Genomic DNA, 12,857 nt, shown 5'->3' with positions numbered 1-12,857 from the left:
TTTGCAGATAAGCTGAAATTGCGGTGAGATGTATTTTAATGGATGAAAAAGCTAGCTTTGACTTTTCTAAGTGCAGTAAGTAGCTTACGATGTCTTTAGCAGATGCGTGTAAGGGTTGAATTTGATTACTATGGCAATAATAAACAAATCGTTTCCATTTATTTGCAAAGCAATGTCTTGTTGTAGGTTTTCTAGCTTGTTTTATGACCTCCATACATTCATGTGAAAGGTCTAGATGTCCGAATTCTAAGATTTCAGGAGCCAAATTGCTTGATTCAGTGATGCTGGATTTGGGTGTCTGATCTGTTGTTTGTGTTGAGTTAACAGATCTGGTCTGTTTGGCAGTTTGACATGAGGCACTACTGTTTTGACTCAATTTGTTTACTAGATATGGAAGGAGTGGGAGAGGGGGGAAAGCGTATGCAAATATCCCTGACCAACTCATCCATAACGCATTGCCCTGAGACTGATCCTGTGGGTACCTGGATGCAAAGTTTTGGCATTTTGCGTTTTCTTTTGTTGCAAATAGATCTATTTGTGGTGTTCCCCATCTTTGGAAGTAAGTGTTTAGTATTTGGGGTTGAATCTCCCATTCGTGGATCTGTTGGTGATCCCGCGAGAGATTGTCTGCTAACTGGTTCTGAATTCCTGGAATGAACTGCGCTATTAGGCAAATGTGGTTGTGAATCGCCCAATGCCAAATTTTTTGTGCCAGGAGACACAACTGTGTTGAGTGTGTTCCTCCCTGTTTGTTCAGATAATACATCTTTGTCATGTTGTCTGTTTTGACAAGAATGTGTTTGTGTGTTATTATCGGTTGAAAAGCTTTCAACGCTAGAAATACTGCCAGTAATTCTAAGTGATTTATGTGAAACTGTCTCTGTTGAGGGTCCCATTGTCCTTGGATGCTGTGTTGGTTGAGGTGTGCTCCCCACCCTACCATGGAGGCATCCGTTGTTATTACGTATTGAGGCACTGGGTCTTGGAAAGGCCGCCCTTTGTTTAAATTTATAGTGTTCCACCCCTGAAGCGAGGTGTATGTTTGGCGGTCTATCAACACTAGATCTTGAAGTTGACCCTGTGCCTGTGACCATTGTGATGCTAGGCACTGTTGTAAGGGCCGCATGTGCAATCTTGCGTTTGGGACAATGGCTATGCACGAGGACATCATGCCTAGTAGTTTCATCACTATTTTGACCTGTACCTTTTGTTTTGGGTGCATGGCCTGTATTACATTGTGAAATGCGTGTACCCTTTGTGGACTTGGAGTGGCAATCCCTTTTGTTGTGTTGATTGTTTCTCATAAGTATTGTTGTACTTGACACGGCTGAAGGTGTGACTTGTTGTAGTTGAGTGAGAAACCTAGTTTGTGAAGGTTTTTTATGACATACTTTGTGTGTTGTGAGCACCGTTCCTACGTGTTGGTTTTTATTAACCAATCGTCTAGGTACGGGAATACATGTATTTGCTGTCTTCTGATATGAGCAGCCACTACTGCCAGGCATTTTGTAAAAACTCTTGGCGCAGTTGTTATCCCGAACGGCAACACTTTGAATTGGTAATGTACCCCTTGGAATACAAACCTTAAGTACTTTCTGTGTGAAGGATGTATTGGTATATGGAAGTACGCATCCTTTAGGTCTAGTGTTGTCATGTAGTCTTGTTGTTTGAGCAATGGGATTACGTCCTGCAGTGTCACCATGTGAAAGTGATCTGATTTGATGTAGATATTTAATGTTCTGAGATCTAATATAGGTCTTAGAGTTTTGTCTTTTTTGGGTATGAGAAAGTACAGTGAGTAGACTCCTCTTCCTCTCTGATGAATTGGTACTAACTCTATTGCATCTTTTTGCAACAACGCTTGAACTTCTAGTTGTAGAAGATCTATGTGTTGTTTTGACATGTGTGTTTTCGGTGGGACATTTGGAGGGAATTTTAGAAATTCTATGCAATAACCATGCTGGATAATGGCTAGGACCCACGTGTCTGTTGTTATTTCCTCCCAGTTTTTGTAGAACTTGGTTAGTCTCCCCCCCACTGGTGTTGTGTGTTGGGGATTGGTGACATGTAAGTCACTGTTTGTTTTGTGGAGTTTTGGGACTTTGGAACTTCCCTCTACTCTTTGGGAATTGTCCCCCTCTATATCGTCCCCGAAAAGTTCCCCGCTGGTATTGGCTCTGGTAAGTGGGCCTTGTTTGTGAGGTTGTGGGTTCAGTGCTTTGCCCTTGAAACCCCCCTCGAAATTGTGATCTTCGAAATGTGCCTCTGCTCTGTGGGGAGTAGAGTGCGCCCACGGCTTTGGCCGGATCAGTGTCTTTTTTAAGTTTCTCGATAGCAGTGTCCACCTCCGCCCCAAACAACTGCTGTCCGTTAAATGGCATATTCAGCACGGCTTGTTGTATTTCCGGCTTGAATCCCGATGTACGCAGCAATGCATGTCTCCGTATTGTTACTGCTGTATTGACAGTCCTAGCAGCTGTGTCTGCTGCATCCATTGCTGACCGTATCTGATTGTTCGAGATACTCTGTCCTTCCTCTACCACTTGTTGCGCTCTTTTTTGGAACTCCTTGGGCAAATGTTCTATAAAATGTTGCATTTTGTCCCAATGAGCCCTGTCATATCTCGCCAACAAGGCTTGTGAATTGGCAATGCGCCATTGGTTGGCTGCTTGTGCCGCCACTCTTTTCCCAGCCGCATCAAACTTACGACTCTTCCTGTCTGGAGGTGGTGCGTCTCCTGAGGTGTGTGAGTTCGCCCTCTTGCGTGCTGCACCTACTACCACAGAGTCTGGTGTTAACTGTTGTGTGATGTACACAGGGTCTGTTGGTGGCGGTTTATATTTTTTCTCCACCCTTGGAGTTATTACCCTTCCTTTGACAGGCTCTTCAAACACTTGTTTGGAGTGTTTTAGCATTCCAGGTAGCATGGGGAGGCTCTGGTACTGGCTATGTGTGGACGACAGTGTGTTAAATAGAAAGTTGTCTTCAATTGGCTCTGTATGCAGGCTAACATTATGAAACGCCGCTGCCCTTGACACCACCTGCGTGTAGGCGGTAGAGTCCTCAGGTAGTGACGGTCTGGCCGGATAACAGTCAGGACTGTTATCTGACACTGGCGCATCATAAAGATCCCACGCGTCTGGATCATCCTGACTCATCCCTGTATGAGTTGGGGATTGCATCATTGGTGGAGTGGCTACCGGTGATGGCTGTGGAGAGCGTTGTGGAGATGGTGGCGGGGTTACTTGTTTAGCCACCTTTGCCTGTGGCTGCTTGTCTTTCTCTTGGAAGGCAAGTTTTCGTTTCATCCGAATCGGAGGGAGAGTACTGATCTTCTCTGTTTCTTTTTGGATGTGGAGCCTTCTTTGAGTGTAATCTGGCTCCTTTGACTCTAGTTCCTGTCCAAATCTATGTGTTTGCATTTGTGAGGACAGGCCTTGTTCCTCTGTGTAGGAACTTGTTTTCGGTTCCGAGGCCGGATGTTTCGGTACCGAAACCTTTTCGGCTGCCTTTTTCGGCTCCGACACCACTTTTTTGCTCTTCGGCATCGTGATCTCTTGGTGCCGACTTGCTTCGGTGCCGAGATTGCTCTGACCCGGTGTCTCAGGGTTGAGTCTGCTCTGTGCCGGTATCTCGACCGGAGTCGGATGACTTCTACACATGCATGCCCTTTTTCGGTGCCGATGCTCGGTCACCCATTTTTCGGGTTAAGCCATGGCCTGCCGGCGGTGGCGTCCCCTGGGCTTTTGTGGTCTTTGCGTGTGTTTTGTGTATCAACGTCTTACTCACGTTTTTTTCGGCGTCTGTTCAGGTTCGACCTCTTCCGAGTCCGAATCCTCGATGGAGAAGGCTTCCTCTTCTTCTTCCATCTGTTTTTGTCCTGTCGGCACCGACGCCATCTGTAGTCTTCTTGCTCTGCGGTCCCTTAAGGTCTTTCTGGACCGAAATGCTCGACAGGCCTCACAAGTATCCTCCTTGTGTTCTGGAGACAGACACAAATTACAGACCAGATGCTGATCTGTATAAGGATACTTGTTGTGACATTCGGGGCAGAAGCGGAATGGGGTCCGTTCCATTAGCCTTGAAGACGCACGTGGTCGGGCCGACCAGGCCCCGCCGGGGAATCGAAAACCCCGAAGGGCCACTGGAGCTCTTCCAAATTCGGTGTCGATCTCTTGTAACTAACCCGATCCCGAACACAAACAATACTGTCAAATTTTCCAAGATTTTCACAAACTTTCCGAACCGAAACGCGGAGCGAAAAGGAACACGTCCGAACCCGATGGCGGAAAGAAAACAATCTAAGATGGAGTTGACGCCCACGCGCAATGGAGCCGAAAGGGGAGGGGTCCCTCGATCTCGTGACTCGAAAAGACTTCTTCGAAGAAAAACAACTTGTAACACTCCGAGCCCAACACTAGATGGCGGGATGGGCAAAGCATGTGTATCTGCAGCTACACATGCCATAGAACATATATTATATATATATATATATATATATATATATATATATATATATATAAATACTTTACAAATTTCCTCTGAGATAAGCTTGACAGCTTGGGCCAAGCTACCAGGGAGGTGAGCAGGCGTTATCGTGGCTGTATGACTTCCTTACCCTGAGTAAAGTAAGGGTCCCTACTTGAAAAAAGGTGCAAATTCCTGCTAACTAGAGACTCCATTTCTAACACTGTTGGTCAGGAGTGATGATGGAACTTGTACTTGATATACAGTGATTGGTGCACAATACTTCCATATCATAGACCATTTTGCAACCACATACTGTTTTTCTTCCTTTTTAGCCTTCTCTTTTTTGCCTTCTGGAGTTCTTGGCAACTTCTGAGTTTCGTCCACAATCATGTGTCAGACTGTTGAGCCATCAAATGTTATTGCAGATTTGGTGTTTGAGCAAGAGAGGTTGGAGACCTTTATGGTGCCTCAGTTCAAAAAGTTCTGCAAGGAGTTCAAGGGTCCTTTTTATGGCATCACTAGAAAGGAGGAGCTGGTAAAGGCGCTGAGGGCCTGATTGGCAGCCTGTGAGGCTGGTGATCACACAGAGGTGGACAGTGTAGATCTGGAGGAACAGAGCCTGCCTGGGGATTTTGTGGCACATCGAGATCTGCCTGGGCGAAAGGCACTCTCCAGGAAAGGCAGCAGTGCTTCTTCAAAGGGTCTGACCCCAGAGGAGCTGGATGACAGGCAGGAAGCTAGGAAGCACACTCTGGAGCTTGAAAGGCTCAGGCTGGAAATAGAGGCAAAGAAACTGGCCTTAGAAGAAAGGAAAATGATCTTGGCTCACGAGCTAAACTTAAAGGAGCTGGACTTGAAAAGCAAGTGGTGGGGAAGATGGGTAGGGGGATCTCAGGTTCCTTATGTGTAGCTGTGAACCCATCCACGCCAGTGGACTGTCTGCTGGGAAACAACCTGGAACACAACGCCTGAAAGGAGGTGGAGTACCGATTGCACTTTGAGATGTTGGGATTGCCTGAGTAGGCATGCCTGACCATGCGGTCCATGGCAGCCACGAGTAATCAGAAGGACCTGGAGCCTGAAAGAGTGGCCCAAGTGACTGCCAGAAAGACAAGGGAAGAGGAAACCTGCCTCAGGAATCCCCACGGACCTGGAGGAGGCTGAACCTGAGGGGGGCTACACAAAACCTACAGGGAGTAAGTGGTTGAACTGGGAAACAACCTGAGATGACCCCATGTTAGCAGGAAGGGTGTCCCACCAGGGAGGAGTTCGGTGCTATGCAGAGAGATCCCCCCACTCATATAGGTTGTCGGCAACAGGCAGAGGACCAGGCAGCTGGCAAAGAGTCTGAATCTCACCTGATCTACTGAGAGAATGATCTCCTATACAGAAAGCCTAAGATTGCTGAACCTGGAGCAGCCCATGTACTGGTGGTACCCCAGCGCTTCAGAGCCTTCCTACTGGGTTTGGCTTGTGATGTGCCTCTGGCAGGTCTTTGGGGCAGAGCAAGACCTTTCACACACTTCTACTAACCCCAAATGAGAAAGCAATCAGAAGCATTCTGTAGGTCTTGCTTGACTTGCCAGGCCACTGGCAAGAGTGGGGTGAAATGTAGGGACCCCCTGCAGCCATTCCCTGTTATGAGCACCCCTTTTGAGTGGGTTGGCATTGACATTGTGGGACCTCTGGACCCCAAGACAGCCATGGGTAACAGGTTCATCCTGGCCTTGCTTGACCCTGCCACCTGGTACCTGGTATTCAGAAGCTATTTCTCGGAGGACAGTGACTGCGCCCACTGTGGCCAGAGCACCCATGGAGATCTTTACCTGTGTGGGGTTCCCCAAGGAGGTGGTATGTGACCAGGGTTCCAACTTCATGACGCTGTAGATTAAGGCTATGTAAAAGGCATGTGAAGTGAACTTCAAATTCACCACTCCTTACCAATCCCAAAGCAATGTGCTGTTTGAGAGGTTCAACCAAAACCTTGAGAGCATGAGTCTGGGTCTTTCAGAACCCCTGATGCATAAGTGGGATGTCCACTAACCATGCCTTGTTTTCGCCTACAGGGAGGTACTGCAGAAAAGGATTGGCTTCAGTTCTTTCGAGCTTCTGTATGGACACCTTGTAAGGGGACCTCTCAGTTTGGTAAAGGAGGGCTGAGAGCAAGCTCCTAGGAAGCCATCCCAGGATGTATTCAGGTACATGCTGGCCTTCTGGAACCAGACAGCCTGCTTCAGGAAACTCGACCAAGAGAACCTAGAAGCTAGCCAGGAGGACATGAAACATTAGTACAACCAAAATACCACACTGGTTGAGTTTCAGGCTGGTCTAAAGGTATGGGTAATTGTGCAAGTGGAGCCCTGCACTCTGCAAGGTAAGTGGAATGGCTCATTTGAGGTGAAGGAACGCAAGAGTGATGTCACCTACTTGGTTTACTTGTAGACTCCTAGGAACAACTTGAGGGTCCCTGCATGTGAACCACTTCGAACCCCATTTTTAAGAGGTCTGAGATGACCATGTTCTTGTCTACCAATGATGGGGCACAAGCAGAGTGAACCAGAAGCAGGATGGATCAGTGGAGGGTGTGGTCCTCTTCCCTACACTGACCCCCAAGCAGCAGAGTGACTGTCAGAGATGCTGGTCCAGTTTGCAACTCTGTTTTCACTCACCCAAGGAGTCACCCATTTGTGGACTCATGACATTGATACTGGGCATAGCCCACCTGTGAAGCACAAGATTTACATGTTGACTGACGGTGTGAAGGCTAGCATCAAGGAAGAGGTTTCCAAGATGTTGGCATTGCGGGTGCTTGGGCCCTCCAGCAGTCCTTGGTTCAGGCCCAGTGGGAACTACGGTTCTGTGTGGACTACCATGGGCTCAATGCCGTCTCCAGGACTGATGCGCACCCCAACCCCCAAGCTGATGAGCCCATCGACTGGCTGGGAAGCTGCCAAGTTCGTCAGTACATCTGATCTAACATCTGGGTACTGGCAGACTGTCTTGACCGAGGGGGCAAAGGAGAGGTCTGCATTCTCAACACCAAAGGGGCATTTTCAGTTTCATGTCATGCCCTTTGGGTTGAAGAAAGTCCCTGCCACATTCAAGAGGCTGGTTAACCAGGTCCTGGCTGGATTGGTGGAGTTTAGTGCACTCAGGTCTTCAGTTCTAGCTGGAAGAACCACTTGTACCACCGCTAGCAGGTGCTGAAGGCACTGCAGAGTGCAGGTCTCACTATCAAGGCCAGTAAGTGCCAGATAGAGCAGGGTTCAGTGCTGTACTTGGGACACCAGGTAGGAGCAGCCAGGTGGCACCCCTACAGCTCAAGATTGACACCACTGTGGCTTGGGGATCCCCCAAGACTCAGACAAAGGTGAGAGCCTTCTTAGGCCTCACCAGGTACTACTGCAGATTTGTCAAGATGACGTGATAACCCCAGCTGGAGCTATTGTATTTCTAAGTGCTATACTAAGATTTAATCTTTGAAAATGTGTATCTTTACTTGGGATTATCTTAACTGTGTGACTCCCTTTCCCTGACTAGAGTGAGGGTTCCTACATGGACAGGGTGCAAACTACTGCCAACTAGAGATCCCATTTCAAACAAAATCTTACTCATTTGGCTGCTCTGCTGTCAAGATTTCTACCTGCTCTAGTTTAGTCTCTGCCCTTTGTAACTTCCGATCCAGCACTGATAATGATTTCACTAGCTCATGTTTTAGGGAGGACATTTTCATTTTGAATTACTTAATAAGATGTTGGATATCACCACTAATAGCTGGGGCCTGAGCCACCAATGTGTACAGTGCCAGTACAATAGCTTAATTTTCTTGCGGGAGGAGGTGCTCCATTCTGTCATACTTTTCACTCCTGTGAAACTGCATGGACTGTGCTGGCATGGGTGGTGGTTAATGAAGGGGGCAAAAAGGTCCAAAGTTGCTGCTCCCTCTTTCTCTCCAATAGTAACTCCGGGTCAGTTCCAAAAACGATGCAGTTTACTGCCAAGTTTATCATCCCTCAGAATGGCAGATGAATCCACCCCCCAACCCTGACCACCAACTGTATTTGAACTTCAGGTATGTCTTCCAATTTGCTGAGGTCCTGGGATCCTTGGAGACAAGAAACAGGGGCCAACTGCGAGGAAGGCCCAATCACTACCAAGAGGGAGGGCGTGCACATTGTGACAGTGCTTCCAGTCTGTAGCAATGTCCTTGTGACCGCAAAGGTGCTCAGCAGCACCTCAGTTCCAAGCCATCCGAGCTGGAGGCCACTCTCTGGGATCCAGATTTTACAGGTGAGTGTTGTCCTGATTACTTGATGCCAGAACCATCATCTGCAGCTCATTGCCCCCTCCACACCTACCGATCCCAGTCCTCATTTGCAAGTCACCAAGCATGCAGCCACCAGCAGGCATTGTGGGCCTCCCCTGCAGCCCCTTTACACATGCTGGATCAGCCAGCTTGGTATCTTCAGGCCCATTGGAGATGGGCCTCCTGGCCCTGTTGCGGGACCAGTTTTTTATGGTCGTAGTGAAAATCACCCATTATTGTGGGTCAAGGTAGGGGTAGTTGGGGGTGAGGGGTGGAATGGGAGGGGCGCAGGGTAGACAGGGGTGGCATTACCCATAGGCCCTTTCAGTCACCACAATTTTCTTATTAGAGCACCTGAGTGGCACCACATTTGTTTTCTAATGGTGTGTGCCATATCTTGATTTATCCCTTGTATCAATCAAGCCGGGGATCCCTTCTTCTATAGTTATCATGCCACCCATGGTCAGTCCAGGTGCTCACTCTACCTCATGCTCTGCCCCTGGCACGCTGAAGAATGGCTCCACAGTGCACAAATCCCTCAAATTTAAAACTCGTTTGTACATAATTACACCATGATTGGGTGCCCACTATTGTAAACCGGCTCAATTGGAGTAGGTCCCTTAGAGCAATAATCTCAAAATGTTCATAGGGCAGGAGGATATTCAAAGCATTTTCTCTGTCAGAGAAACGGCGCCCTCTGTATAATCGGTGCAATAAAGGCAACAATACTTGCATAGGGTCTGGGTTTTACTCCCCGCATCCAAATCTAACTGCTCATGAATGTTCAGAATGAAAGGAATAACATGCTGTATTTCCCTGCATTTACATGGCTACTGGGAAAGCCTGGCAGCCCATCTATAAAGCGGGGTGGCATACTGTAGCAGTAAAATCTAATACTCAGTGCTAAGGTCATAGCATGATGGTTTAACTTTGGCTTCCTCTAGTGCTGTCATTCTGCACTGAACATTAAGGCTTGCATGATGTTTTTCTAAATATCTTCTATGTAAAAATACAAACACACAACTGATTAAATATGGAACATAGATGGATTACATCACCACAAAACACATGCAGTACATCTGCACAATTTTCATACTATACACAGCCACATGCAACACACAGGAGGAAATGGCATAGCACCAACGTAACTGTGGGCAACCATTGAAGGTGTGAAAGGGGGGGGCACACCACAAACTACTGAAGGAGAGGACTCAGCCGACAGAGTCTACATACCTAATGAGCACATCATGAAACTAACCAATCTAAGGCATTGTTGGAAGTCACCAATAAAGCAAGAGCGCACATAACCCAAAATAATCACCAGGCATAGGAAGTGTGTGTTTTTATGGCATTAACTTGTCTATTTCCGACAAATAACGTGACATAAGTGAGAAAAAAAAAACCTAACTAGCCTGCCTCTCTCCAGGATGCTAAATCACCAAAAGGCACAATACAGAGGCAATGCTTGTTGTGGAAACCAAAGATAAACATGAATGTCATAAAATATAAAGCTTTGCTATGACCTACCACGCTCTATTATGAATGCACAGAATTTGTTAGAGACAAAATATTGCATTACTCTGACACTGGAAATATATTTAACGTTGGAATAATTACTTCAAAGCTTTGGACGTCAGGTATAGTTTACACTTTTAACTGTTCACTACCGTGTCTTGTACAGGTCTATTTTCTATGTGTTAGAGTACGACTGTCAACAAGAGTTTTTTTTTCATTGGGCCAAAGATAATCTCTTCGGTCAGCTTTTCCAACTCTGTATTTAATACATCAAGCATGGTCACAAGAGAGCACAGCAAGCTGCACTTCTCCACGACTCCATTTCCCTCAGCACTAAGAGCCTGAGTGTCCATAGACAAACCATCATCCTCTGATGATGGGAAGCAAGGTGTTGACTTTCAACAAAATCTGCCCCAACTCCCTAAGCAATCCTCTTTAGATCACAGACATTAGACAGGTGTGTCTGTCCAAGGGCAGCAGGATCCACATCTGCTTTCACTGGTATAGTGCCAACAAAAACCATATATCTCACTAACACAAACTTACAGTTCCAGGGTCTTTACACTACAAAATCATCATTAACTATTTGTTGGAGGTTTTTATTTAATAGACAAATGTGGAACTTTTTTTCATATTTGCAAGAGAGCATAAAATTTAATGACCATCTGAAACCGTGTCATGGCTCATTGCAAATGCCTCAGAAACATTTACACTGTAGCAAAATAAACTTTCCCAATCGACGTACACTTTATAAAGCCATGCATGCTTTATATTCACTAAAGGCCGGTATGAGAAAACAGACTGATCGGTTCTCTGTATTTCAGTGCGTTTATGGCACAGAGGTAATGAAAACGAGAAAAGCCACTGGGGTTCAAAGAAGAAAAATGTAATTTCTGGGTTGTGCCTGACAAACTAGCAGAGTATAGCTAGTCTATCAAGGTCCTTCACTGAAATAATGCATCAGCAAATACAAACCACTTTAAAAAAAGAGTTCCTCCAAAAAATGTTATTTTTACAAATGTTGTTCGGGCTTTCCGGGCTGCCTGTTGGCTGCTTTTGAGCTTAGCTCCCTCCTTTGGGTGGTTAATGCGGTTTTACATTATTATAAGATGTAGCGCAGGACAGCAGAAGGTGCGCAAAGCAGCTACCAACCATCTAAGCTTGTATCAGAGTCAGCTGTACAGCACTGAATCACAACAAAACAAAAAAGTGAAGGCCCCTCTTAATGCCCTGTACTCATCCCTTCAAGACGGTGCTGCTTCATGCCAATACCCACACCACTGTAATGAAGGCTGATCCTGTATACAATGCGGGTGACGTGGCCACAGCCGCAACCAAGGCTAGAATTCCTGTGGCTGTGAACATGGCAGGTGAGATCAGCTTTGCTGAAATTTATACATTTGGAAGTAGAGCACTCAAGCGGGTACATCATATATCCCAAGATGAGTGAATCTTTTATCTCTAACTGGCCACTGGATGTAGCGGTGCCCTGTTGAGACATCAACATCAATGTTTCCAAAAGAGAATAAGTCCAGCTTGCTATAGACAAGAAGGAGTTTTTCATGCTCAGAACGTCTGTCTCATTAAAGGAAGCTGACGCCAAGAGATGTATCGATAGCCTTTGATGATGCAGGACCGGCAATAAAAATATAAGAAAGAATGGGGAATGTGGTGCAACTTCATGCTAGAGTGACAAGCACTGAGAGTGAGGCGCAAGGTTTAAGTCATAAGAATGGCCAGTAAACAAATACTGTTTTAGGATTCTCCTCAGAAAGTGATGCAGAGTACAAGAACATAAACAAATGGTGTCCGGTATACCTTTAAGCCTCTTTGAGCCCGTCATCATAAAACTACTCTGAGCTATGCTGTATTTCCAATTGGATTTGCACTGCTAGGTCAGCCTTCGATCAAAGAATAAGGTTTCAGCGCACTTAAACATGCTAGTCTATTTTTAAATTCAAATTAATTTTAATAGCTTTTGAATTTGCATATCTATTTTAATCCTCAAATAATTCCCTGTTAGAAGGTGGAATGAGTTAACTTCCTTGTAGGAAATAATTCCCCCTTCGAATTTGTGTCGCTGCAACATTCAAATGAAAAATAAAGATAAGGGAGAACACGCAAGAGAAACAAGTATATCAAATACTCGAACAGTTTAAGCCCTGGAGAAGTTGGATCTCGCTAGCATAAGATTAAAGGTTCACCACATCTCTTTTCTTTAGTGAACCTCCTAGCTGCTCCCATATCGGTGATAGGTGTTGGGCGTGTATCAGTTCCCTTGCCTCAGCTCAGCAGACAGTGGCAGCTTATTGGCAGGTTTGATCTATGGTGATCTGAGGAGGGGGGAACAGAATTGTGGTGCTCTGGAGGGTCAATGTACGGCAAACTCATACATGGGTTCTCTGCAGGGAGTAGGAAAGATACACAGGAGTGAAGAAGTTTTTAGGTTTACCCTCTTCCAATCACAACAAAGGCTCGCAAGAGAATCAGAGATCAGAAAAGGTAGAAGTTGGCGTCCTTCTTGTGAAAGTTACATTGAGAGTGAGCAAGGGTGGAGTGCTGACTG

At 46.1% G+C, this 12,857-nt stretch overlaps 1 protein-coding gene across 1 annotated transcript in view; it reads right to left on the bottom strand.

Moving 5' to 3' along the window:
* Positions 1–12,857, bottom strand: part of WDR70 (WD repeat domain 70) — a 1,287,307-nt gene that overhangs the window by 467,222 nt on the left and 807,228 nt on the right. The window lies entirely within an intron of this gene.

This window comes from Pleurodeles waltl, chromosome 1_1 (genome assembly GCF_031143425.1).
Source record: "Pleurodeles waltl isolate 20211129_DDA chromosome 1_1, aPleWal1.hap1.20221129, whole genome shotgun sequence".
Taxonomy (NCBI): domain Eukaryota; kingdom Metazoa; phylum Chordata; class Amphibia; order Caudata; family Salamandridae; genus Pleurodeles; species Pleurodeles waltl.
This window is presented reverse-complemented; position numbering and strand designations above follow the sequence as displayed.